Source organism: Felis catus, chromosome B1, assembly GCF_018350175.1.
Source record: "Felis catus isolate Fca126 chromosome B1, F.catus_Fca126_mat1.0, whole genome shotgun sequence".
Lineage (NCBI taxonomy): Eukaryota > Metazoa > Chordata > Mammalia > Carnivora > Felidae > Felis > Felis catus.
In genome coordinates this window covers 14,452,502-14,477,211 of record NC_058371.1, presented here as the reverse complement: position 1 = coordinate 14,477,211, position 24,710 = coordinate 14,452,502, and the positions used below count along the sequence as shown (strand labels likewise).

The 24,710-nt window shown below is 49.1% G+C and overlaps 1 long non-coding RNA gene across 1 annotated transcript; it reads right to left on the bottom strand.

The window, feature by feature from the left end:
• Positions 1 to 2,756: 2,756 nt before the first annotated feature.
• Positions 2,757 to 21,016, bottom strand: LOC109498717. Its single transcript, XR_002155577.2, has 4 exons — positions 19,432 to 21,016; positions 18,211 to 19,122; positions 9,370 to 9,486; positions 2,757 to 2,985 (listed from the first exon to the last, which is right to left on the bottom strand). It is a non-coding gene; the product is annotated as an uncharacterized LOC109498717 (long non-coding RNA).
• Positions 21,017 to 24,710: the final 3,694 nt, after the last annotated feature.

Below are 24,710 nucleotides of genomic sequence, written 5' to 3'. Positions count from 1 at the left end.
ACCTTAGACCATGGTCGTGTAAGAACTTTTCTTCACACTGAGTCTGCATCCTGGCCAGAAGGTTCCGATGCTGAGAATACCTTGGGGGTCCCCAAGTCCTCCTGGCATAGCCCTGCCCCTTCACTCAGTGTCTCAGAAGACATTCTGCTCTTTAGACAACCTGTCATGAAGACCTAATCTCCTACTTCTTTTCATGTTTCTTCAAAACTTATCAGAATATCTTTAGGCAATCCTAGGAAGCGGGAGTTGCAAGTGCAAAGGTCCTGAGGCAGCCACAAGGAGAAGGTGGGGAAGTCACAGACGTCAAGATGTGAGAGGAAGTGAGTCTAACCATAAGGTTTTCTCATAAGGAAAGGGAAACCGATAAAGGGTCTTGACTTGAAATGACTTAAAGCCTTTTTTAGCAGACTTTATTTTTTTAAAGGACCGTTTTAGATCTACAGAAAAATTGAGAACATAGAATATGGGGCACCTGGGTGGCTCAGTCGGTTAAGTGGCCCACTTCAGCTCAGGTCATGATCTCGCGCTCCGCGAGTTCGAGCCCCGCTTCGGGCTCTGTGCTGACAGCTCGGAGCCTGGAGCCTGTTTCAGATTCTGTGTCTCCCTCTCTCTCTGCCCCTCCCCCACTCACACTCCGTGTTTCTCTCTCTCAAAAAAATAAACATTAAAAAAAAATTTTAAGCTGAGAACTTAGTATAGAAAGTTCCCACATGTCCCAGTTTCCCCTACTACTAACATCTTACATTAGCATGATACATTTGTTGCAACTAACAAATGAAAATTGATGCCTTTGTATTAACGCAGGGTGTATTTAGACTTCCACAGTTTTTATCTTATCTAGGACACCACGTTGCATTTAGTTGCCTTGTCTCTTCATCGTTCTCTGGCTGTGGCAGTTTCTCAGATGTTCTTTGCTTTTGATGACAGGGACAGTTTTGAAAACTGACTACTGGTCATATATTTTGGAGGAACCTTGACTATTAGAATTATCTTACGTTTTGTTTTGTTTTGTTTTGTTTTGTTTTGTTTTGTTTTGTTGTAGAAGTCTGCCTCCTGGCAGAGAAGAGATTGCAACGGCGGGGAGGAGTGGAAGGCGTGTGCTTTATTCAGGAAGGACATGAAAGAGAGGCAACATGGTGACCGGAAGTGGATGGGTTCTAGATGCATCTGGAGTTAGAGCCGCCGGGCTTTGAGGACAGATTGGATGTAGGCTAGGAGAGAGGGAGAGAAGTCTCTCAATAATGAATAAACATTAAAAAAAAATTTTTTTTTTAAAGAATATAGGTACTGAAGAGTAGATGTGATCACCAAATGTAGAGAAGGAAGAAAGTCCAAGAATTGAGTTCTGGAACATTCCAGCGTTGGGAGAAATGAAACGTGGAAGGGAGACGGCATTAGTTTCTAAGGCCTGCCGTAACCATGTGCCACAGAGTGGGTGACTTAATGCCACGGAAAAGGGTTGTCTCACAGTTCCGGAAGCCAGAAGTCTGGCGTGGAGGTGTCCTCTGGGCTGTCCCTTCTCAGGCTTCCGGTGAAGGCTGGCAATCTTTGGTGTCCCTTGTCTCGTAGAGGTGTCACTCAATCTCTTTCTCTATCTTCCCTTGGCCTTCTCCGTGTGTCTTCTCCCTGTGTCGTCCTCCTACAAGGACACCAATCACGTCGGCCTAGGAGCTCCCTCTACTCCCGGTGACCTCACTTACCTAACCGATTACATCTGTAATGACCCTGTTTCCAAATAAAGTCACATTCCGACTGGAAGTTAGGTTTGCCACACGCCTTTTCTGGTAACAGAGACCGACGAGGAGCTGCCACAGAATGAGCTGGTCCAGAACGTAAGAGCAGAAGTGGTTCAAGGAAGGGGTGTCAGGTGTGGCTGCTGGGTCAGCTGAGGAGAGGAAACGATCCGTTGCAGGTGACGCCTGGGGACCAGAGCCTGCTGGGCATGGTTCCAGGGGGAAAGGGAAGAGACAATGTCTACGCAAACGTAGACGAGTCTTTTTAGGAGCTTGCTGTAAAGGGAAGGAGAGACAGCGGTTGGTCGCTGGGAGGGTTTTGCCCTTGTTTTGTGGGGGCAACTACAGGATGATGATGATCTAGACCCAGTGAAGGGGGGAAACTGAGGATGCCAGAGAGAGGTGGGGAGAATTGCTAGGGGTTATGGGCTCTCGCGGTCAAGGACAGTGACAGCCCCCACCTCCTCGCAGGAGGGAAGGCAGAGTGCAGAGGTGAATACTGACAGGTGGCGGGTGGGATGCACAGGGGTGGCTACGTAATATGATGGCCAGAGTGTGTGGACGTCTCTTGTGACGGCCTCTGTCACGCTGTCACTCATTAGGGCGCAAGGTCCTGTGATTCTCCAGCAGCCCCCACGGCTCAGTGTGGCAGGGGGGAGGGACCGGGAGGTCTAAAGGTTTCCTTCCAGTCACTCAGTTAGGGGACGAACCCGGGTAGAGTTCAGGTCCCCTGACTCTCAGGGCAAGGCTTCTCCCAATGTGCCACCCCTGCCTTGGGCCACTAAAAGAAGACATTCAGCCCGAAGTTCTCCCCCCGCTGCCCACCGGCCGGGTGAGCTGACACTCCCCAGCCCCTCGGGAGTCCGCAGACGGGCCAGCCCGGGCCTCCGGCCCTCAGAGTGCAGGCCGTTGTCCAGCACTTGGCTCCCGCCCGCTCAGTTGTGTGCTTGCCTCGAATTAGACCTGCTTAGGGCCATTTTTCTTTGGTTTTGATTTAGCTAGATCTCACCTACACCGATTCAATACGAGTGGCAATAAAGTTTATTTCTCTGCAGACGCGCTGGGGAAAACGATAAAGGTGGGGATCTCAAGATGGGAGCAGGTATGGGTGAAACAGTCGTTAACAGACTGGGGGAGAGCCGTAAGAATCTTCACGTCTTCTGCACCGGAAATGTTCACGTGCTTTAAGTTTTCACTCCACTTTAAGGAACCCAGGAGCAGCCTTGGTGGATAGCGCGTTCAGGGGTAGTTTCTGCACGAGAGAGTACAAAGAGGCTCGGGTCAGCGGACACGCCGTCATGAACAGCCTGGCCTGACATCACCAGGTGAGTGGGTGAGTGTATATCTATGTCTTTGAAAGTGAAATGACCCAACTAAGGTGAACGTGTATCATTTTTCACGATTCCCCGCTTCGAGACTGTTTCCATGAGACGACCAACTACCAACGCCGATCGTGTCGATATGAGGGCTTCTACTCTACTCAGCGAGTTGCTCACCCCTTGTCTCCCCTTCGACCAGGAATCGGCACAAATCAGCACTGGCTGTAGGTCACACACATCCCCTTTAACCGTCCTCGGTTGGCACGTGCCTCTGAGTCAAGCCCACACAATCGTTGGCAGGGAGGTGACAAACTCCGATGCTCACAGGGGACAGGCTCACATGGGCCAGGTGTCAGAAAAACAGACACAGATACGCTTCGCTTTCCTTTTAAATGTGTAGGAACACTCTTTACACCTACAGATAAATATGGCTAACCAGGGGTCTTCGGGGTTTGTGACTCTGTGTCTTAGGGCTCATCCCTTCTCTTGCCTTGCTTCCCAAGAGGCACCAGGAATTGGCCCTGAACCCCAATGGGCACCACCTACAGAAGGGGTACGAGCGGAACACGAACTTAGGCTCTCCAAGGAGCAAAATATCACAAAAGAAGGACCAAAAAGTGGGACAACATATAACATCCAAAGCAGAAGTATTGGAACAGATGAGCAAGGCTTTGAAGCACTAATTATCCGGGTGCCTGCCTGGCTCAGTCCGTTGAGCGTCAGACTTCAGGGCAGGTCATCAACTCGAGGTTCGTGGGGTCGAGCCCTGCATCGGGCTCTGTGCTGACAGCTCAGAGCCTGCTTCGGATGCTGTGTCTCCTCTTTCTGCCCCTCCCCTGCTCACACTCGCGCGTTCTCTCTCTCTCAAAAATAAATAAAAACGTTGAAAAAGTTTAAAACGCTCCTTATATTTATTTTATAGAAAATGAAGCTATTGGCAATATGAAACAGGAATAAGAAGGCATTCATTTACAAGACCTGAGAAAAATGATTAGGTATGAAGGTTTTTCTAGTTGAAATAAAGAACACAGCAGATGTGGCGAAAAGAAGCTGTCTGCACATATCAAAAGCACAGCTGGTGGGAGCCCCGGGGCAGGGCGGGTGGCCCAGTGCTTTTGTGAAGCCTTCTGGACCCCAAGCAGAAGCCAGAAAAATTTTTTAATGTTTATATATTTTTGAAAGAGAGAGACAGAGTGTGAGTGGGGGAGGAGCAGAGAGAGAGGGAGACACAGGCTTCAGGCCCTGAGCTGTCGGCAAAGAGCCCGATGCGGGACTCGAACCCACGAACCATGAGATCATGACCTGAGCTGAAGTCGGACGCTTAACCGACTGAGCCACCCAGGGGCCCCAGATCCTCTGCATTTTAAAATATTATCTCAATTGTACAGAAATACTGAGAAAGCCCAGACAAAGCACACAGTCTGTCTGTGGATTCCTGGTTTGTGAATTCTAAGGCTCATAGCCCTGACTAACCTCGTGGATTCGTAATGTGTGAGCTACTGATCGTCTACATGATCATTCTTTTTCACACCGAGGATCAGTTACTGCCTGAATTGAACTGACGGTGGGATGAGCCACACATCGGACACGCAGTAGACTACCATCATTTAAAGCCTAGTTTGTGACAGGTGCTTTACGTGCATTATTCCATCGAATCCCCCACAACAGCCCTGACCGGTCTGAGGGGTGACAGGTGGGACATGAACGCAGAAGGCTCTTTGCAGCCCGGGGAAGAAACCAACCTCCAGGAGCCATGAACTATCTTAGGAGGTAACAGCGCAAGGCAGCGAGGGAGGGCTTGCAGAGGAGGCCTAGGCCTGCTCCCGACTCCTCTTCTGGTACCGATGGAGACTTTGGCAAGTTACTTAGAGAAGCAGTGATGGAGGTCGGCTTAGGGGCTTCCTGAGGACAGGATGTTCTCTTTATCGCTCAGCAAGTCCTGTTCTAAAACTCAGAGCCTGGCAAGTTGAAATTCCAGTGAATCGCGCTGGAGTCTAGTCACAGCCTTGATAACTTTCTGAATGCAGAACTGGGGTTTGTGATACGGTAAGAGTCCAGAAATTTTAAATTAAATTTCTTCAGAAAGTTCAGGACCGGATGAATGTCTCCGTACAACCAAAGTCTGCAAGAGTCTTTGGCACACGAGCAACTAAGGAATAGATGAAGTGGATTTCATCGAATTTAAAATTTTGTGCTTTGAAGAACACCATCAAGAAAGTGAAAAGACAACCCACCAAATGGGAGAAAATATTTGCAAATCATATACCTGATAGAGGACTTGGAGCTAGAATATATAGAGAACTCTTCGAACTCAATAATAACAAGACAACCGGACTTAAAAATGGGCAAAAAAGGGGCCGGGGTGGCTCAGTCGGTTAGGCGTCCGACTTCGGCTCAGGTCATGATCTCGCAGTTCATGGGTTCGAGCCCCGCGTCAGGGTCTGTGTTGACAACTCAGAGCCTGGAGCCCGATTCAGCGTCTGTGTCTCCCTCTGTCTCTGCCTCTTCCCTGCTCATGCTCATGCTCATGCTCATGCTGTCTCTCTCTCTCAGAAATAAATAAATATTAAAAAAATTGTTTTTTCATGGGCAAAAGATCTAAACAGACATTTCTCCAAAGAAGATTTGTGAATAGCTAATGAGAGCATGAAAAGATACTCAACAGCACTCATCATTGGGGAAATCAAATCAAAATCACAAGGAGGGGCGCCTGGGTGGTTCAGTCAGTAGAGCATCGATCGACTCCTGATTTTCGGCTCAGGTCATGATCCCAGAATCGTAGGATCGAGCCCTTTGTCAGGCTCTGTGCTGAGCATGGAGTCTGCTTAGGATTCTATCTCCCTCTGCCCCCGTCCCCAGCTTTTGCACTCCCTCTCTCTCTCTGTCAAATTGAAAAGAAAATCACAATGAGTTACCGCTTCGCACTCACTAGAATGACTAGAATACAAAAGAGAACACTAAGTCTTGGCGAAGATGTGGAGAAGCTAGAACCCTCATACACTGCCAAAGGAACGTAAAACGGTGCAGGCACTTTGGAAAACAGTCTAGTGACTCCTCAGAAGGTTAAACGTAGTTACCATATGACCCAGAAATTCCACTGTTGGGTCCATACTCAAGAGAAACGAATGTGTCCATATGTGTCCATATAAAAGCTTGTACCTGAATATTCACAGCAGCATTATTAACAATAGCCAAAAAGTAGAAACACCAAATGCTCATCGAGTGATGAATGGATCAATAGAAGATAATATGTTCATACAATAAAATATTATTTTGCCATAAAAAGGAAGTAAAGTACTGTTCCATGTGACAACATGAACATGAACCTGGAACACCTCATGCTAAGAGAAAGAAGCCAGGTACAAAAGACCACATATTGTAGGAGTCCATATAGGAAATATGGGCAATTTCCATATAGGATGGGCAATTGATAGAGATTGAAGGTATCTAATTGCCTAGTTGTAGGGGTGATTAGGGAGTGATGGCCAAAGAGTATGAGGTTTCTTTTTGAGGTGATAAAGTTGTTTTAAAACTGATCGTGGTGATAATTTCACAACTCCACGTATATTAGAAACCATTGAATCATATATTTTAAATGAAGGAATGGTATGGTGTGTGAATTACATCTTAATAAAGCTGTTACCACAGGGGCACCTTGGTTGGCTCAGTCGGTGAAGCCTCCGACTTCGGCTCAGGTCATGATCTAGCGGTTTGTGAGTTCGAGCCCCGGGTCGGGCTCTGTGCTGACAGCTCGGAGCCTGGAGCCACTTCAGATTCTGTGTGTGTGTCTCTCTCTCTCTGCCCCTTCCCCAATCACACTCTGTCTCTCTCTGTCCCTCAAAAATAAATAAACATTAAAAAAAAAATTTAAAAAAAGTAAAGCCGTTACCACAAAAGTAGCCTTTGGATTGGAATTTAATAGCAACGCAGTGAAGAAAAGAGAATTGATGGCGACTATTTCCTGAAAGGTCTAGTCTGCATCAGGACCGGAGCCCGTACGTCTTCGTTACTCGACCCATTTAAATATCCTAAATACCGGCCTCTTGCTCATTTACTTCCTCGTGAGTGACTTCTTTACATCCTGGCGCAGCAAATGCCAGCCCAGCCAGACGGATTGTCTTGGAGGTCAGGAGGACATCTCGACATATTCTAAATCAAGCTGGAAATTTCCTGCCTCCCTTGTTAGTTCCTGCCAGCAGGATGCGGCCGCAGAAAGGAGACACGTGGCTTCCCCGGCGTTGGGCCGCCCCACGGTGCGAGAAGAAGAGAGCTGTGTGTAATCTGCCCGAGGCGGGTGTGCAAGCCTGGGGTGCAAGTCCGAAACCAAGCAGCACCCACCGCCCACTGCAGCCCTCAGGGGGCGTCCCGGGCCATGGCGTAGGGCCCCCTCGCTCCCAGGTCCGGGTTGTTTTCCTTCTGAAGAGATGGTCATACAACTGCCTCTTAAAACCGTGCTTTGTAAACCATGAACTTGAATGTCTATGCAAAGAAATGAGCCAGTGAACATGTAAATGACACTTACTTCCTTTTAAGCCATTGGGTAGTGTTTGCGGAATCCTTCTATGCTTTAAAGAGTTTCACTCCGCACACGCAGGGTGCTTTTACCCTCCGCCGTGGCTTAAATAGTCAGACCTGAGTGCACTGACGTGGTCCGCGTCCTCGTCGTTACTGGCCGCGGGGTATTTGAGATCACTGTACAATTTGCTCAGCCGTTTCCCCTTTTCTGCGTGTCTGGCCCGATCCCAGCTTTATACCATGTTAAATTGCAGCTGCCGTGTATATATTTGTACATATTAGGTTGTTGTTGTTGTTTTTTTTTCTTTCTTCTTAAGCATTGTTTTCCTGTAGCATATTCCCCAAAGCGGAGTTACCGGGTCAAACAGTTCTGTAGCTCTTGTTACCTGTTGTCCAATTTTTCTCAAGAAGAGGAGAAACATTGTGAAGAGCCACCAGCCATGTAAGCATGTGCTCATTTCCCTAAAGTCCTGCCAGCATTGTCCTTTATTCTATTTAAAAAAAAAAAAAAGATTGTGCTAAATAGGTGGGAGATTTTTTTTTTTTTTTAATGTTTGTTTATTTCTGAGAGAGACCCAGAGCATGAGTGGGGGAGGGGCAGAGAGAAACAGAGACACGGAATCTGAAGCAGGCTCCAGGCTCCGAGAGGTCAGCACAGAGTCCGACTTGGGGCTCGAACCCACGAACCGTGAGATCATGACCTGAGCCGAAGTAGGACGCTCAAGAGACTGAGCCACCCAGGCGCCCCGGGAGATTGTTTTAAGTGACATTTCTATCATTGCCGGGAGTTTGAAATCCACCAGTTTGGCGTGGGGCCAGACGTCCAAAGGTCCATGTGGGGACCCCAGCAGGAAAGCAGGCAGTGAGCCCCACCCAGGGAAGGAGGAGGGGCTCACTGAGAAAGCGCCACCAGCATCCAGGTGCATTTCCCCTCTGACCTAAGTCCCCAGCCTGCAGACCTGCTGGTTCCTCAGCCAGGACGCCTCCCCCTGCTCACAGCTCTTGCTAATACCTATAAATGTGGGTCATCTTTTCCAAGAAGTTCTGGGTTAGGAGCTGCTGTCTGTGTTCCCACAGCATCCTGCCCTCTGTCCCTCTTGCACGCGTCCTACTGGACTGTGGCGGTTGGTGCCATGTTTCCCTGGGACCAGGGCGTGGTTCGATTTCGTGAAAGAATGGGTGAATCGATGAGAGGATGAACTAATCAGCCCTGGTACTTACAGTGGCCGCCGGGGCTCACAGTGTCCAGCAACCCGGGGCGGAACCAGAAATCTGTGAGACGTTCTAGACAAGGGAGCCCACGGGTGCTCCTCACTTCAGAGCCCAGAGACGAGCCCGACTCCTGGGGCAGGAGCAGGGGAAGGAGTGGTCACCATGGATACGGTAACAAGCTCCAAACAAGCCCTAATGAACTAGTTTTCAACCAGTTTGATCTAGTTTTGATGCAAGGCTAACTCCCCACAAGACCTCGGGATCGTCACTTCTGATTGTAATGACCATGAACACACCTATCAGTGTGGGGACAGATGTGACTGTGCCCAGTTAAGGGAAGAAAAGAGGTGGCACTCTGATTCTGAGAAGCCCTCTCTCCTTCCCCCCAAAACCTCCCAGGTCAGCTTGCATCTGGGCCCCTTAATGACCCCAAACTCATTACCTCCTGACCATGAGACCTTTTGGGGAGAAGGTGCCTTTAGAGCCTGAGCCCCCCTTCTCCATTCTCTGGCCATTGAATAAGTTACCTACTTGCTGACAAATACTGTTCAGTCACTTGGCAAAAGGCATTCAGTAGGGAAAGAACCTACCTCTTCAGTGACAGGGTTGAGGGCTGGCAGACTAGTTCCATGGTTATCTTTCCGCTTCAGTGAAATTAGGATCACTTCCTCCAACCATTTTTCAGGCTCTCGTCTTTGTTCTAATGGCTTTTATGAAACGAGACCAGAAAATACAAAATACACAAAAATCCATGAATCACAACCTTGTTCCAAGGAAACAGCTTTTCTTCCAGGTTGATCTACAAAGACCCTACCAACCGTCACACATGTACCCCATCCATTGGCGGTCCAAGTCTGCTTGTTGCCACCGCATTGGGTTTAGTCCACAAGCGTTAATGAGCAAATGCAAAGTTCCAGAATCCCTGTGGGCCACGGTGGGCGTCCTCACATTGGGTGGCTGGGTACAGAAATTCTAATCTGAGGCAACTGCAAGGAATACGAAACAAACCAAACAAATAACAGTAGATTTGAGCTGAGAGTGGTGCTCAGTCGAGGTCTAAGAACAAGAAGGATGATGCCAAGGGAGTGCCAAACCAAAGTTCTCAAGAACGTAGCCAGTAAAGAGGAGAGCTGAGGGCATGGACCAGAGGTGTCGGTCAAGGGGAGGCTGTATGGTCAAAGCCTTGCATTAAGTCGTCACTGCAAAATGCAGTCTCAAGAGCCAAATGCACCAGGAGTAGAAAAACCTTCCAGAAAGGAATAGAATATGGCCATCGCCTTCCAGGGCTTCCTCAATTATCCAGTCAGCAGGGAAGGCAGACAGAGAAACAGGCCACTAGTCACACCCACACGTACTGGGAAAAACAAAAATTAATTCCCATCCATGATCAGTTAACTTTTTTACACTGACGGTAAATATGTGAACAACAACTTTTTTATTTGTCAGCTTAGACAGGCTGTACATTAGTCTTCGCTTAAGCCAAGAGTTTACCTTTTATGTTTTTTATATTAAAAATGGTAGCATACACCAATGGAATAGAATAGAGAACCCAGAATTGGACCCACCAATATATGGCCAACTAATTTTCGACAAAGCAGGAAAGAATATCCAATGGAAAAAAAGACAGTCTCTTTAACAAATGGTGCTGGGAGAACTGGACAGCAACATGCAGAAGGATGAAACTAGACCGCTTTCTTACACCGTAGACAAAAATAAATGCGAAATGGATGAAAGACTTAAATGTGAGATGGGAAACCATCAAAATCCTAGAAGAGAAAACAGGCAATAATAACCTCTTTGACTTTGGCTGCAGCAACTTCTTACTTGACATGTCTCCAAAGGCAAGGGAAATAAAAGCAAAAATGAACTGTTGGGATTTCATGAAGATAAATGCTTCTGCACAGCAAAGGAAGCAATCAATAAAACGAAAAGGCAACCCGTGGAATGGGAGAAGATATTTGCAAATGACATGTTGGATGAATGGTTAGTATCCAAAATCTGTAAAGAGCTTATCAAACTCAATACCCAAAAAACAAATAATCCGGTGAATAAATGGGCATAAGACATGAATAGGCACTTTTTCAAAGAAGACATCCGGATGGCCAGCAGACACATGAAAAGATGCTCAACGTCACTCATCATCAGGGAAATACAAATGAAAACCACATTGAGATACCACCTCATACCAGTCAGAGTGGCTAAAATTAACAACTCAGGAAACAACAGATATTGGTAAGGATGTGGAGAAAGGGGAACCCTCTTGCACTGTTGGTGGGAGTGCAAACGGGTGCAGCCGCTCTGGAAAACAGTGTTTTCCAATATTCAAAATATTTGAAACAATATTTCAAAATATTAAAAATAGAACTATCCTGGGGCGCCTGGGTGGCGCAGTCGGTTAAGCGTCCGACTTCAGCCAGGTCACGATCTCGCGGTCTGTGAGTTCGAGCCCCGCGTCAGGCTCTGGGCTGATGGCTCAGAGCCTGGAGCCTGCTTCTGATTCTGTGTCTCCCTCTCTCTCTGCCCCTCCCCCGTTCATGCTCTCTCTCTCTCTCTCTGTCCCAAAAATAAATAAAAGTTGAAAAAAAATTTACAAAAACAAACAAACAAACAAAAAAATAGAACTATCCTACAACCCAGCAATAGCATTACTAGGAATTTGTCCAAAGGATTCAGGAGTGCTGATTCACAGGGGCACATGTATCCCAATGTTTATAGCAGTGCTATCAACAATAGCCAAATTATGGAAAGAATCCAAATGTCCATCAACTGATGAATAGATAAAGAAGATGTGGTATATATATATATATATATATATATATATATATGTATGTATTTATATGCGCAATGGAATACTACTTGGCAATCAAAAAAAAAAAAGGAAATCTTGCCATTTGCAACAACATGGATGGAACTAGAAGGTATTATGCTAAGCGAGATCAGTCCATCAGAGAAAGACAAATATCATATGTTTTCACTCATGTGGAATTTGAGAAACTTCACAGAAGACCATGGGGGAAGGGAAGGAAAAAAGGTAGTTACTGAGAGGGAAGCAAACCATAAGAGACTCTTAAATACAGAGAACAAACTAAGGGTTGATGGTGGGGGGCAATGGGTGATGGGCATCGAGGAGGGCACTTTTGGGATGAGCACTGGGTATTGTATAGAAGTGATGAATCACGGGAATCTATTCCCAAAGCCAAAACACTGTATATGCTGATGTTAGCTGACTTGAAAATAAATTATATAAAAATAAACAAATAAATAAAGATTAAAAATTTTTGTTGATAGCATAAACCAATCTTTTAACGCAATCTTCAAAATTTTGAAGTCGCGCGTACTCTGTGCGAAAGAGATACATCAATAAAACCGGAAGTTTTTGCCACAGTGTTGTTTTGCAGAGGTTTTAATTGTCTTAGCCAACTTCAGACTCTTTAAAGAAGTAGTAGGTGACGTGGGATATAGAGTATAAACTACAGAGTGGAACTAGGCTCCCTTGGTCCTACTATTCTGTCTCTACCATAGGTTGTAGCCATTTATAATTAAAGTTTACATTTTTTTTTCAGTATATCACGTACTTAAAGACAACAGCTACTACTATTTCTCAGGCAATTAGAGATATAATTTGCCTTGATTATAATTTTCTAAAATCGTTTCTCAAACTGGGAATCATAAATGGTTACACACCCACTGAATTTTAATTTCGCAGTTTCGTTTTAGCGATACTATTTATTTACTTATTTATTTTTAAAAATTTTGTTATGTTTATTCGTTGTTGAGAGACAGAGAGTGAGCAGGGGAGGGGCAGAGAGAGAGGGAGACACAGAATCCAAAGCAGGCTCCAGGCTCTGAGCTGTCAGCACAGAGCCCGACGTGGGGCTTGAACTCCTGAACTGTGAGATCAAGACCTGAGCCAAAGTCAGATGTTCAACCAACAGAGCCACCCAAGTATCGCCCCAGCGATACTTTTTAAAGATGAGTACTTTTAAAAAAATTTTTTTTTTCAACGTTTTTTATTTATTTTTGGGACAGAGAGAGACAGAGCATGAACGGGGGAGGGGCAGAGAGAGAGGGAGACACAGAATCGGAAACAGGCTCCAGGCTCCGAGCCAAAGATGAGTACTTTTTAAAGACAAAACTCACTAAGAGAATTTACATTTGATATTTTTAGAAGAAGATTTTACGTTTCTCAAGTCTATGTTTTCACAAACTGGGTTTCGTGAACAAATTCTGAGAGAACTAAAACAAAATTATTTCCCTACACATTCCTCAAGTTTCAAGACCACTGCTAGAGTACATATCCTTACACTTCCCAGTCCATTCTTTTCCGGTTTTGAGGGTCACATGAATGACGTATTACCACCGTGTCTCACATTTTGCAATATCTTTTTGGCATTAAACAAAGTCCCCGGTTGTAGAAGATCTACTTCTATTTTTAATTTCCTGATGCACTTTTGTTTTTCCAGAACAGGTCTGAACATTTGCCAAGAGAGGTTTTTTTTTTTCCCCACCCAGGACCATGATTTTCTTCATCGTTGTTAAAAATGCGAGCAGGAGCTGAATGAATTCCACACGTGAAATAAAATACATTTATCTTTTGCTTATTGTAAGGGTCGTGGAACTCTTTGAAAGCTTCACGTTGTCACCCTTACAAAAGTAAAATTCAAATTATGTAAGAGGTCACGGTCGCATTCATCAAATGCTGAAGGCACAGTGGATAAAATTTAGATAAGGAAGCTTTATTCACAATACCTGGGAGGGTGAGCTGGACCTTTAATAAGGAAATATCAAGGAGTAAGATAAAGAATTCCAGTCTGGAATTACTCTCTCCTGGCAAGGATTAAACCATATGAAATCAATATTATTCAAATCCTGCCCAACTTCCTGAGCTAAGCTCAAAGACCACTTTTCTTAGTGACGCCTTCCCAAATCAACCCGTTGCTTCTCTTCCATCGTTGGCCCTTGATCCCCTTGGAGGCATTTCCTGTAATCTGTACCTGGCCTAGGGGACTCCCCATCTTTACCTTCTATGGTGGTTGCCAGGTGAATGTCTTGTCTTCCCTGTAAGATTATATGCTCCTTTTTTTTTTTTTTTTTTTTTAGTTTATTTATTTATTTTGAGAGAGAGAGAGAGAATCCCACAACCCTGGGATCTGAATCAAGAGTCAGATGCTCAACTGACTGAGCTGTCCAGGAGCCTCAGGATTTAGCTCGTTCTGACAGAGATTGCTGCCAGCCTCCTCTGTCTTGTCCTTGGGGTGGTACCCAGTTCCTGAAACAAAAAGCTTAGAGGGGAGGTGGGGAGGTTTGTGGAAGAGAGGAAAAAGGTTACTTTAAACCCGAGCTCCACTGAAGCATTCGTGCAGCCATTTTGGTTTTTGTTCAACTCAATGCTTTGAAGCGGTTTCAATAACAAGGAGCTTCTAAAGGAAAAGGCCATGACAAAAATAATGTCACTGGGATACAAGTGATTTCCTTTGTCAGGGGAATTAAGAGAGAAACCTCCTTCAGACTCCCTTAGCACAGCGTCTTTGGGAAACCAGGATGGAACAGCCTTTTGGCAGAACAAAGAGCCTTGTGTTGGGAGAGACGTGTACCCGGTGGCCACAGATGTGTCCTCTGGGGAGGCCCAGGTGCGCACTGCCGTCCCACAGACCCTTTCCACAGCCCACACTCAGCCACTAGAGGGCTGGGTGGCGCCCACTTGGCTCTGAGCTGGAGACACTCCTCCTCCGGGGCTCAAGTCTTCAGGACACAGCCGCTAAGATGGGTCCCCAGAAAGGCTCACTGCTCTGGAAAGGCCTGTGAGCAAGTGACCTGAGCTCCTCCACTCTGCCCCACACTCTTTGAGATTTGGGGTTCGGGCATGATTGAAACAGAGCTTTCCCCAGCCCAGCTCCCTAAGGCCCACTTGCCCTGAGAAGGGCCTTCCCTGTCCCCTGAGACCCCCACCTCGTGGTGGCTGTCTCTCCCCTCTTCTGGTGAGCGTCTGAGTGTACTGACCCTGCTGGGCTGGGGATCAGAGTTCCCAGAAGCTTAAAACCAGACATGGATGGCTTATAGGTACCTAACTCAATCGATTGCTTTTCCATAGATGGCTTCATTTAGGCATTGAGTTCGTATTTCCAGCCAAAATGCATTAGACTCCTTCCAGGAGGACGGGCACCATGACTGCCCGTGATCACCACCATCCCCTCCCCACCGGGGCCCAGCCCTGTGGCTGGCCGTAGGTCCTCAGTAAACTCTGGATCATGTGACTGAGACTCTTAACGTTTTCTGCCTCCTGTTTTGTTGTTGTTGCTGTTGGTGGTGGTGGTGGTGGTGTTTAAAGAAAGGGAACAGAACTGGCACCTCACCGGGCTGCCCAGTTCCAGGGACAAGTATTTCCACAGCATTCTATATAAATGGCTCCCCCTACGTAGTGACCTCGGGGAAACTTGACCCGGGCAGCGATGCGAATTCAGATTTTACCTTTTGTTCCCAGAAATTCCTCATTTCGTTACTCCTGGCTAAGACTGGTACAGGTCCTTAGGCTGATGTTTCCTTTAAAGTCATTCTGGGGGTGGGGCGCCTGGGTGGTCAGTCCATTAAGCATCCTATTTTGGCTCAGGTCATCTCGTGGTTCATGAGTTCGAGCCCCGCATCGGGCTCCGTGCTGACAGCTTGGGGCCCGGAGCCTGCTTCGGATTCTGTGTCTCTGTCTCTCTCTGCCCCTCTCCTGCTCATGCTCTGTCTCTTCTGTCTCAAAAATAAACATTAAAAAAATTTTTTTTTTAATTTTTAATTTTAATTTTAATTTTAATTTCTGGGGGAGTCTGGTTGGCTCAGTCAGTTGAGGATCTGATTTTTTTTTTCAACGTTTTTTATTTTTATTTTTTTGGGACAGAGAGAGACAGAGCATGAACGGGGGAGGGGCAGAGAGAGAGGGAGACACAGAATTGGAAACAGGCTCCAGGCTCCGAGCCATCAGCCCAGAGCCTGATGCGGGGCTCGAACTCACAGACCGCGAGATCGTGACCTGGCTGAAGTCGGACACTTAGCCGACTGCGCCACCCAGGCGCCCCTGATTTTTTATTTCAGCTCAGATCATGATCCCAGGATCGTGGGATTGAGCCCCATGTCGGGCTCTACACTGAGCATGGAACCTGCTTGAGATTCACTCTCTCTCTCTCTCTCTCTCTCTCTCTCTCTTTCTGCTCCTCCCTTCACCCAACTCTCTAAAATAAACATAAAATTAAATAAATAAAATAAAATAAAGTCAAGTCATTCTGGAATACAGGACCAGAGCCCCCTCTGTTCACAGAGTCCAGAGCTCCCTAAGGTTGGGGAATGCTGATCGAGTGGGGCCCCCACCCTTCACGAGCGAGTCCAGGAACTTGTCAGCGGGAGTCTACACCCAAGTTTTGTGAAAGTGAGCCCCAGAACCAGAAAGGCTGTAAACAGATCCTGCGGCCACTCCCCAGGGCATGACAGTCCCAAGGATCCTACTCATCTACCGAAGGCTTGAAGAGTCCCGTGTATTGTGTCCACCGTGGGGAACCTTGCACTTAGAGAGCCTCTGCTGTTCTTAAAGCTTTTTTTAAAAAAAGAATTATTTATTTTTGAGAGAGAGAGTGAGCAGGGAGGGGCAGAAAGAGAGGGAGACAGAGGATCCGAAGCGGGCTCTGCACTGACCGCACAGAGCCCGACGCGGGGTTCGAACTCACCAACCGGGAGATCACGACCTGAGCTGAAGTTGGAGGCTCAACCGACTGAGCCACCGAGGCGCCCCCTTTTTTTTTTTTAAAGTTTTTTTTCTGCTGTTCTTGCTTTTCATCCTTTTTCTGAGGAAGCTCATCCCAGCCCAGGGCTTCAACTCTTATCCGCTGGTCTTTCTAGAAACTCCACCAGCAGCCACAGCTTCTCCCCTGAGCACAAGACCCCTAAAGCCACAGGGAGGTGCCACAGGCACACGGGCTCAGTTCTGCCCGTCCCCACCTTCCCACCTGTGGCCCCGCTAGCTCCCGTCTGGGTCAAAGATGTCACAGTCCGTCCCCAGGGCTGGTGTTCCTCACAGCTTCATTGTGAGCCCTCTTCTCTTCCCTCCGAATCCCCCATAAATCTTGGCCATGCTCCCAAATCCCACCCGAAGGCCAGAGACGCCCCATTTAGGCCTCCGGCTCAGATCTCCGAGCGCACGACGCGTCTATCCAGCCTCCCACCCGGCATCCCTGTGTGGATGGCAAGCAGGATCGCAAATATAAGACAGGCCCCAAGAACTCCTGCCTCTTCTCTCTCTTGTCCTTTCCTCAAGTCTCTCCCCGTTCAGTACACGGTGCCACGAGCCACCCGGGGGCTAAAGCCAAGATCCTGGGTCCCCGTCCACTCCTCAGCCCCCGCTGCCAGGCGTCAACACGTCCTCCCCACTCAACCTCTGGAGAGCTCAGCCGAAATTCTTCCGTTTCTCACCGTCCTCCCAGGACGGCACCATCATCTCGGCCGCGCAAAGCGCTGCCTTGGCCATTCTTTCCAGTTGCCAAAGTCATCGCTTCAAAACACACGTTGGATCACGTCCGTGCTCCGGGCTGCGGCGCAGGGAAGCAGTCACGGTGAAACCCAAGCCCCCCTCCACAACCCCCGGTGGGCGTGTGGTGGCCTCACCTGGCCCCCCAGCACCTCACTTTGCTCCCCGCTCTCCTGCCACAGCGCCCTCAGCTGGGTTCCGGAAACACGGCAAGCATGTTCCCATTCAACTTCCCACTCTTGCTCCCTGTGCCTGGCCCCGTCCCCCCCCCCCGGGTCTTTGTCTGGTTGACTGATCAGTTAGTTCCTGGCTCACATGTCACTTTCTCAGACACCTGGACCAGCCTCCATGACTCTCACAGATTTGTGCTCATTTTGTTTTCCCCTGTCCCTCTCCCCAACGGAAGGACAAAACTGTGCCTTTCTTTCTTTCTTTCTTTCTTTCTTTCTTTCTTTCTTTCTTTCTTTCTTTCTATTTACTTTGAGAGAGAGAGAGAGAGAGCGCAAGCGGGTCAGGAGTGGAGAGATCCGAAGCGGGCTCTGGGCCGTCAGCACGGAGCCGGACACGGGGCTCGAACGCACGAACCGCGAGGTCATGACCTGAGCCGAAGCCGGACGCTCAACCGACTGAGCCCCCCCGGGCGCCCCTGCTGTCGCAGCTGCTAACTTCCCAGCCCTAAAGCCTGGGTGGGCTTCGTGGCGCCAAGCCGAGGTGCGCTCAGCGCCTGACCCTGGTTCGAGGAGGGAGCAGGGTGCCCCGCGGGTGCAAAGCGTCTGGACAAAACGGAGAGGCAAGCCGACGATGGCTGACGGCTGCTTCCACGGTGCTGAAGGGGTTAAGGCCTGGGCTTTGGTGCTGGATGGGTTTGGGCTTCAATCCTTGCTCTATGTATGGGAGGCTAATTGGCTTATTTAAGCCTCAGACCCCTTACCTGTTAGATGGAGTAATAACAGCGTCTACATCATAGAGCTCTCGTGAGGAGGACGAAGGTACCACAGATACAATCCTCATCCCAACGCCCGGCCAGCAGGAAGCGCTCATCAAATCCTGGCTGTTGGCATTAGCCTTCATTCTGGGTTGTTCTGTTCTGTTCTGTTCTGTTTTTCCCTAGCAGATGCCGCATGGACGGGAGGCTCCCTTCACTACCCGGAGTCGAGGCCTCACATTAGTTTTTCAGCCTCAGTTTTCTCAAGGCTTGGAACCAAATCTCAGCTGGGACTTCGGGAACGTCAGGTGACGGGGCCTTCAGAGACACTGCAGCCCCACACGCCCAGCTATGAAAAAGGGCTTTCAGACCCGCCGCTGGAACCCCACACGTCCCCTCACGCCGGGGCACGCCAGGGGGGATCGGTTAACGGGGACCAGGCTTCCTCTGCTTCCTGCCCTAAATGCCATCGCCTGAAACCGACCCTGGAGCTGCTCACAAAGCAGAACCGGTGCGTGTGGACGGCGCATCCGGGGAAAGGGTCCACACCTCCTCCCCGATCCGTGCCCCGGATATCCGCCCCGGCCACCTGCTTCACTGCGTTCACCCCCAGAACCGTCCTGGGCACAACACGGCAGGCCAGGGGGAATAATTTCCTGGCGCCGACCCCCCAGAGATCCAAGCAAGCTACTGGCTTCAAGTTTAAAGGCCCAGGCACACGTGTTCCCACTTGCAGAGCAGTAATAGTTTGTTTTTGTTTATAGACATATAGAGATATTTTTCTTTACAGTATTCGACGTCCTCTTCTCTCTCTCTCTCTCTCTCTGATTCCAGTTGGCAAGGACTGGATCGTTTTCCTTTGCTCTCTTCTCAAAGTTGTTTGGTGACAGTTTCAGGGACGCTCAACGAATAGACTGCCTGGCAATGATAGATCAAACCAGTCAGTTCAAGTGATGGATAAGGGCTATAAACTTTAACACAGTTTTTTGTTTGTTTTTAAACCATCGGTGTCTTGGGGCGCCTGGGTGGCTCAGTCGGTTGAGCGTCCGACTTCGGCTCAGGTCATGATCTCGCGGTTTGTGGGTTCGAGCCCCGCGTCGGGCTCTAGGCCGACAGCTCAGAGCCTAGAGCCTGGAGCCTGCTTCGGATTCTTGTGTCTCCCTCTCTCTCTCTCCCTCTCTCAAAAATAAACATTAAAATTAAATAAAAAAAAAAAAGAGTACTTACACCACGGAAACTGGCAAAGGCTAAAAACGGGGGCTCCCACAGCCCAGGAGCCGCTGCTGAAATGTTTACCGGCGCACCACTGGGGGGCAGAACCCCGAAGTCCAGCTGGAACGAAGTCCCTCAGGAGGTTCTGAAGCCCAGAGCCTTAGAGCAACTCCGCTGAAGGCAGACTTGGGGACCGGGCCCCAGCCCACATCTGTGCTCTGGGAAAAGAATGTAGGCGCCTGCATCCAGAGCTCTGTAAAGGACCCTGTGACTGTGGGTAAGTTACCCGCCTGTGTGTGCTTTGTCATCTACAAAATGGGTCTGCGGCTAGTGCCTCCGCGTTCGGTGATCGTGAGGACAAAGCGAGCTACCGTGTGTTCCAGGCCCCCGGGACAGTGCCTGGGGAGCAGAAAGCATGTGGCAATAGGTAACAACCTATTATTATGATCTGACAAAAGAAAAAAAGCTTAGTCCGACAGTTCCCCGCCCCCCTTTTTATAACCCTTCTTTTGAGAATCCTGCACGGTTTGTAGAACATTTAGAAAACACAACTAACGAAAATGTGGGAAAGGAAAAGCCCCCACCTTTAGCACCCAGTGAACGTTTCGGTGCACCCCCGGCCTTTCTGGCATTTTCCCAAACCTAGAATAGGTCAATCTTGACTCCCTTCCGGAACAGGACACTCTTGTTTGCTAACTCATGATGTTTGGGTAACATTTCCTACCACCGGTCATGCTCAGATAAACCAGGACGGCCAGGCTGTGTCATCATCGTCACGAAAGGGAATCGGCGGCGATGGGCATTTATTACAGCGTTGGGACCGTATGTCTCCATTCACTATCATTTAGAGGGACCCACCTCTTTTACTTAATAGACAACTATTTGTTGAACCCAAGGCATCGTGCCCTGGGGGCTGTGAGGGCGACAGGGTGTCTTAGCCTCATGGGCGCCCTCCCAGGATTCAAGAGTGCGAATCTCTGTTTAGCAGGCCAAGGGATGTTTTTCAGAAACGTCATCCACCACAGGTTTTCTTTTGCTCAAAACAATTGTGTTTGGCAGGAGGACCCCTTTGTCTCTCTCTTATGTCAAAGTGGCAGGGAGGCCTGAGCACCTGTTACGACAGAGGCGGATTCTCCCCCTTCATCGAGCGCCGGAGCCCCCGCTGGGAGACGGGACGCAGAGGGACGTTTGTAGTTTCTGTGGTTGGTTGTTCCCCCCGCGTGTCCCCACAATGCGGATTCCAGAGTCTTCGCTGGGCCCCGGGAAGGTGCACGCTGATCTCCCAGGGCCAATGGGGCTTCTTAGGGAAATTCTGAGATCACGGGGCTTGTGTGCCTCCACTGCCTTCAGACTCTAACGCTCTCAAAAGACATCTCGCGCCCCGGCCCCTTCTCTCTTCAATCCCTCTCCCCGCTCATCTTCCCCTGCATTAGGGTTGCCATTGCCCAGGGGGCCACCTGCGCAGCCAAGCTTTCAGGTGGTCTTGCTCTTAGGGCTTCCGTGTCTTTTTTTTCTTTTTTTATGTTTATTTTTGAGACAGAGAGGAAGAGAGAGAGCAGGGGAGGGGCAGAGAGGGAGACACAGAATCGGAAGCAGCTCCGGGCTTCCAGCTGTCGGCACAGAGCCCGACGCGGGGCTCGAACGCACAAACCGCGAGATCATGACCTGAGCGGGAGTCGGATGCCTACCTGACCGAGCCACCGAGGCGCTCCATTTTTTTTAAAACGTTTTTTTCTTCTTAAAATTATTTATTTATTTTGACAGAAAGAGTGGGCGAGGGGCAGAGAGAAGAGAGAGAGAATCCCAAGCAGGCTCTGAACTGTCAGTGCGGAGCCCGACATGGGGCTCGAACCCAGGAACCGTGAGATGCCAACCTGAGCTGAAACCAAGAGTCTGACACTTAACCGACTGAGCCACCTGGGTGTCCCCGGGGCTTCTGTGACTTAATGGTACAAAGGAGCTCGTCCCTGGGGACACCGGTTAGGTTGTGCATAAATGACCCTTGCTTACAATCCTGCAAAGGCTTTTGATGATCTATATTCTAAACTCCAAATGATTTAGCTTGCATGACGGTGCCCCGTGACCCGGCCTCATCTTCGACGGGCGCCCTCGGTCTCCGGCCAGGCACCAGCTGTTCCGGCCCACTGTCTTTCGGGAGCGACCCCCAGACACCTTTGCCGGCGTCCCTCCCCTAAAACAGCCATCCTGCCCCAGCGCTGTCCCTATCAGGGTGTTCAGCATCCCGTCTTCTTCTCTGGGTTGGTCTTGCTTGACGACCGCTCTCTCCAACCCTGGTTCTCATGTGCTGCCTGGCACAGAGCGGGGGCCCAAACGCGTGAGGCTGAACCTGTGAACCCTCGAAGGGACTCCCTTCCCCGACGGCAGGTCCCAGGACAGCAGGCAGGGCAGGGCAAGCAACCCATTTTGCCTGCGACCACAGACTTCACCTTGAACGTGAAAACATAAAACCCAGGAGGGAAAGGAAGGTCGTGTTCCCCACGCGATGCCTGCCATGTGTCTCCTAGGATCTAGATTGGCTCACAGCTGCATCGACAGATCTGTTTTCCAAAAATGGCCACGAAAGTACCTCCAGTCCCACAGTTCTTCCAGAGACTTGCTGCTTCCCCGAGAGACGGTGCCTCTCTGTCCCTCTCCTAGGATGGAGCAGGCCCCTGTGACAGCCTTGTCTGTGAGGGTGATGTTCAGCCTCACTTGACATCACTGGGAGCAGAGACCGTTGTCCCAGACTGCAGATTCGCGAGTAAATACATCTACGTGATTGCTGTTTTCAAACAACTATATTTACGGATGGTTTACTTGGGGACATTCGTCAACACTTGCTCTGGACTGAGAGGTGTCCCCAGGTGTGTGACTTTTGGTAAACAGGGCTTTTTGTTTTAATTTTACTTATCCATTCATTCATTCATTTAATTTTTGAGAGAGAGAGACGGACGGCGCACACGAGTTGGGGGGGAAGGGCCGAGGGCGAGGGAGAGAGATTCCTAAGCAGGCCCCGCGCCCAGCATAGAGCCCGGCGCAGGGCTTGATCCCACGATCCTGAGATCACGCGACCTGAGCTGAAATCAAGAGTCAGACGCTCAACTGACTGAGCCACCCAGGCGCCCTTGGGGTTTTTGTTTTCAGATTAATGTCTGGGAGACAGAGATCGTGTGGTCCTCCACTCACTGAACGTTGTGCTGGTAATTTTGTTTTCCAAATTCCGCCCCCACACCCACTCCGGGACCAGCGCGGCCTCAGCAGGAGCCCACACACCGGCCTAGGCGCAGGCGGCTGTGGGTCGGGGCTTCGCACCTTCCAGTCCCAGGGACGCTGCACTGGGGTTTCCCCGCCCTGAGCACTCACTTCCCCTGCTCCTTGTATTTCTCTGAATTCTCTTACTCACGTGTTTCCGCGATGGCTTCTTCCCACTGGGATGCCAGCCCCTGGGGCGGGGCCTGCCTCCACCGTGGTCTTGATTGTGTCTTTCACACTTCAACAGTCTGGCCAGGAGGAGGTGCTCGAAAATATTTTTCTAAATGCTGAAAGAATAAAGGAGTTGAGGGGTCACACATCCGCCCCCCCCAGCATGGCACAAACCTCCCCCACGGTAGCCCGGACGGGTGAGAATTAGCCTTTTTAAAACACCCTTGGGAAGGAAGGGTCACTGCCTCCCAGGGCGGCCTATTCCATTCCATCTCCCTCCCTCTCTCTCTCTCTCTCTCTCACACACACACACACACACACACACACACACGTCTCATTGTGATATTCGGAATCATCTCCTCGTGACTCTTAGTGGTTGTTCTCCAGAGCTCTCTACATCCTGGCCACCTGCCTGGAGGAAAGCCCTAACTTACCATTATCCCAGCTCCTGGTGATAAAGGCTCAGGACAAATCGCTAGCCCTTTGTGGACTCTTACGTCTTTGTGCAAACTGGAACCACCTTTCTAGTTCATTGAGGACAGCAATATACTTAAGGGATTCTGAAAATTTGTAAAAGTTAAGAACTCATCTTTTTTTTTTTCTTTTTAACATAAAATGATGGCAAATACTCGAGACAGCACCATTCACCTAATGACTCTGAGGCTTTCTTTGGCTGCATCAGGCTCTGGGTTCTGTTTCTCTCCCATCTCCCATTGAGCAATATCATAAAAGCTCTTCTCTGACCCTGGACTAGACTCAACCACTGGGTCGTGACGGGCAGTGGTTCTGTTTCAGCCGGTTAGAATCCTCCAGGGCAACGGCTCCATTTGAGGAACCTTCCTGTCCTGTCCCCCCCCCCAAGCCTATCAGATCCGACCTTCCCGCTGTGGGTGCAGGAGTCCCGGGGCCCCTTGCAGAGAGGGGTTGGAGCAGCCCTGGGAATCTGGAGCACGTGACTTCTTGTCCCACCTGGGAGGCCCTGTATTCTCTCAGGGGTCACCCTCTGCAGAAGTATGCTCTCAAGGTGGGGCCTAAATCGAAAAAACAAACAAGATGAAGCCTCAAAGGTCAGCCCCCTTGTGGCTTTTGTTTTCTCACCAGAACCTTTGTGTTGGACCCGTCGGGAGTCTTCCTGCCTGGTGGTGCTTTGTCTGTGTGGCTTAAATGACAGCAAACACAGTTCAGCTTTGGACGGGGCACACACACACACACACACACACACACGCCTCTCAGATACCGAGAAACACTGTCCCTAATGTGGGACTTGGAAAACCAAGTCCCTAATGTGGATGGAGAAAATCTTAAGAGTGAGACCCAGAGCTTCCCAGGATTTTCCCCTCCTCACTTAGCACCTCTTGGGCATCAGTCGTCGGTCTTTTTCATTTTAATGAACCCAGTGAACCCGCCTCTACCTTTCAAAGGAATCTGGGGCAACTTTCCTGCCAAGTCCCCACTGAGGGCCTGTGACACTCAAGAAGGAGGGCCAGGCCCTTGTGTAGGTTGAGGAAGTCCGAGGAGAATAAAGATTATAGGGAAACAGTCTACCTTTCTTTACAAGGTCTTGTTCTGCATCCCTGAAACCTCAGATTCAGCTATCACAATGAAGTCCTGTTGCAGCAAGAGCCGGCCTTTTATCACCACTTAAAATCTAATTAATCCATATCGAAGCACAAAGATTTCTGTTGTATTTTAGGGTGAGGGGTCACAGAGCCCTCTTTGTTCATCCTCAGACTTATACTCATCAAGCATTGGGGATATAATTTTACCAAGCAAATTGGAAGGTAACAGATCAAATCCTTATCAGAAAGCCTAACTCATAGTTTTAACAGGGTCCTTCGTCCTTTACAGGAAACATTATATTCGAGAAGAAC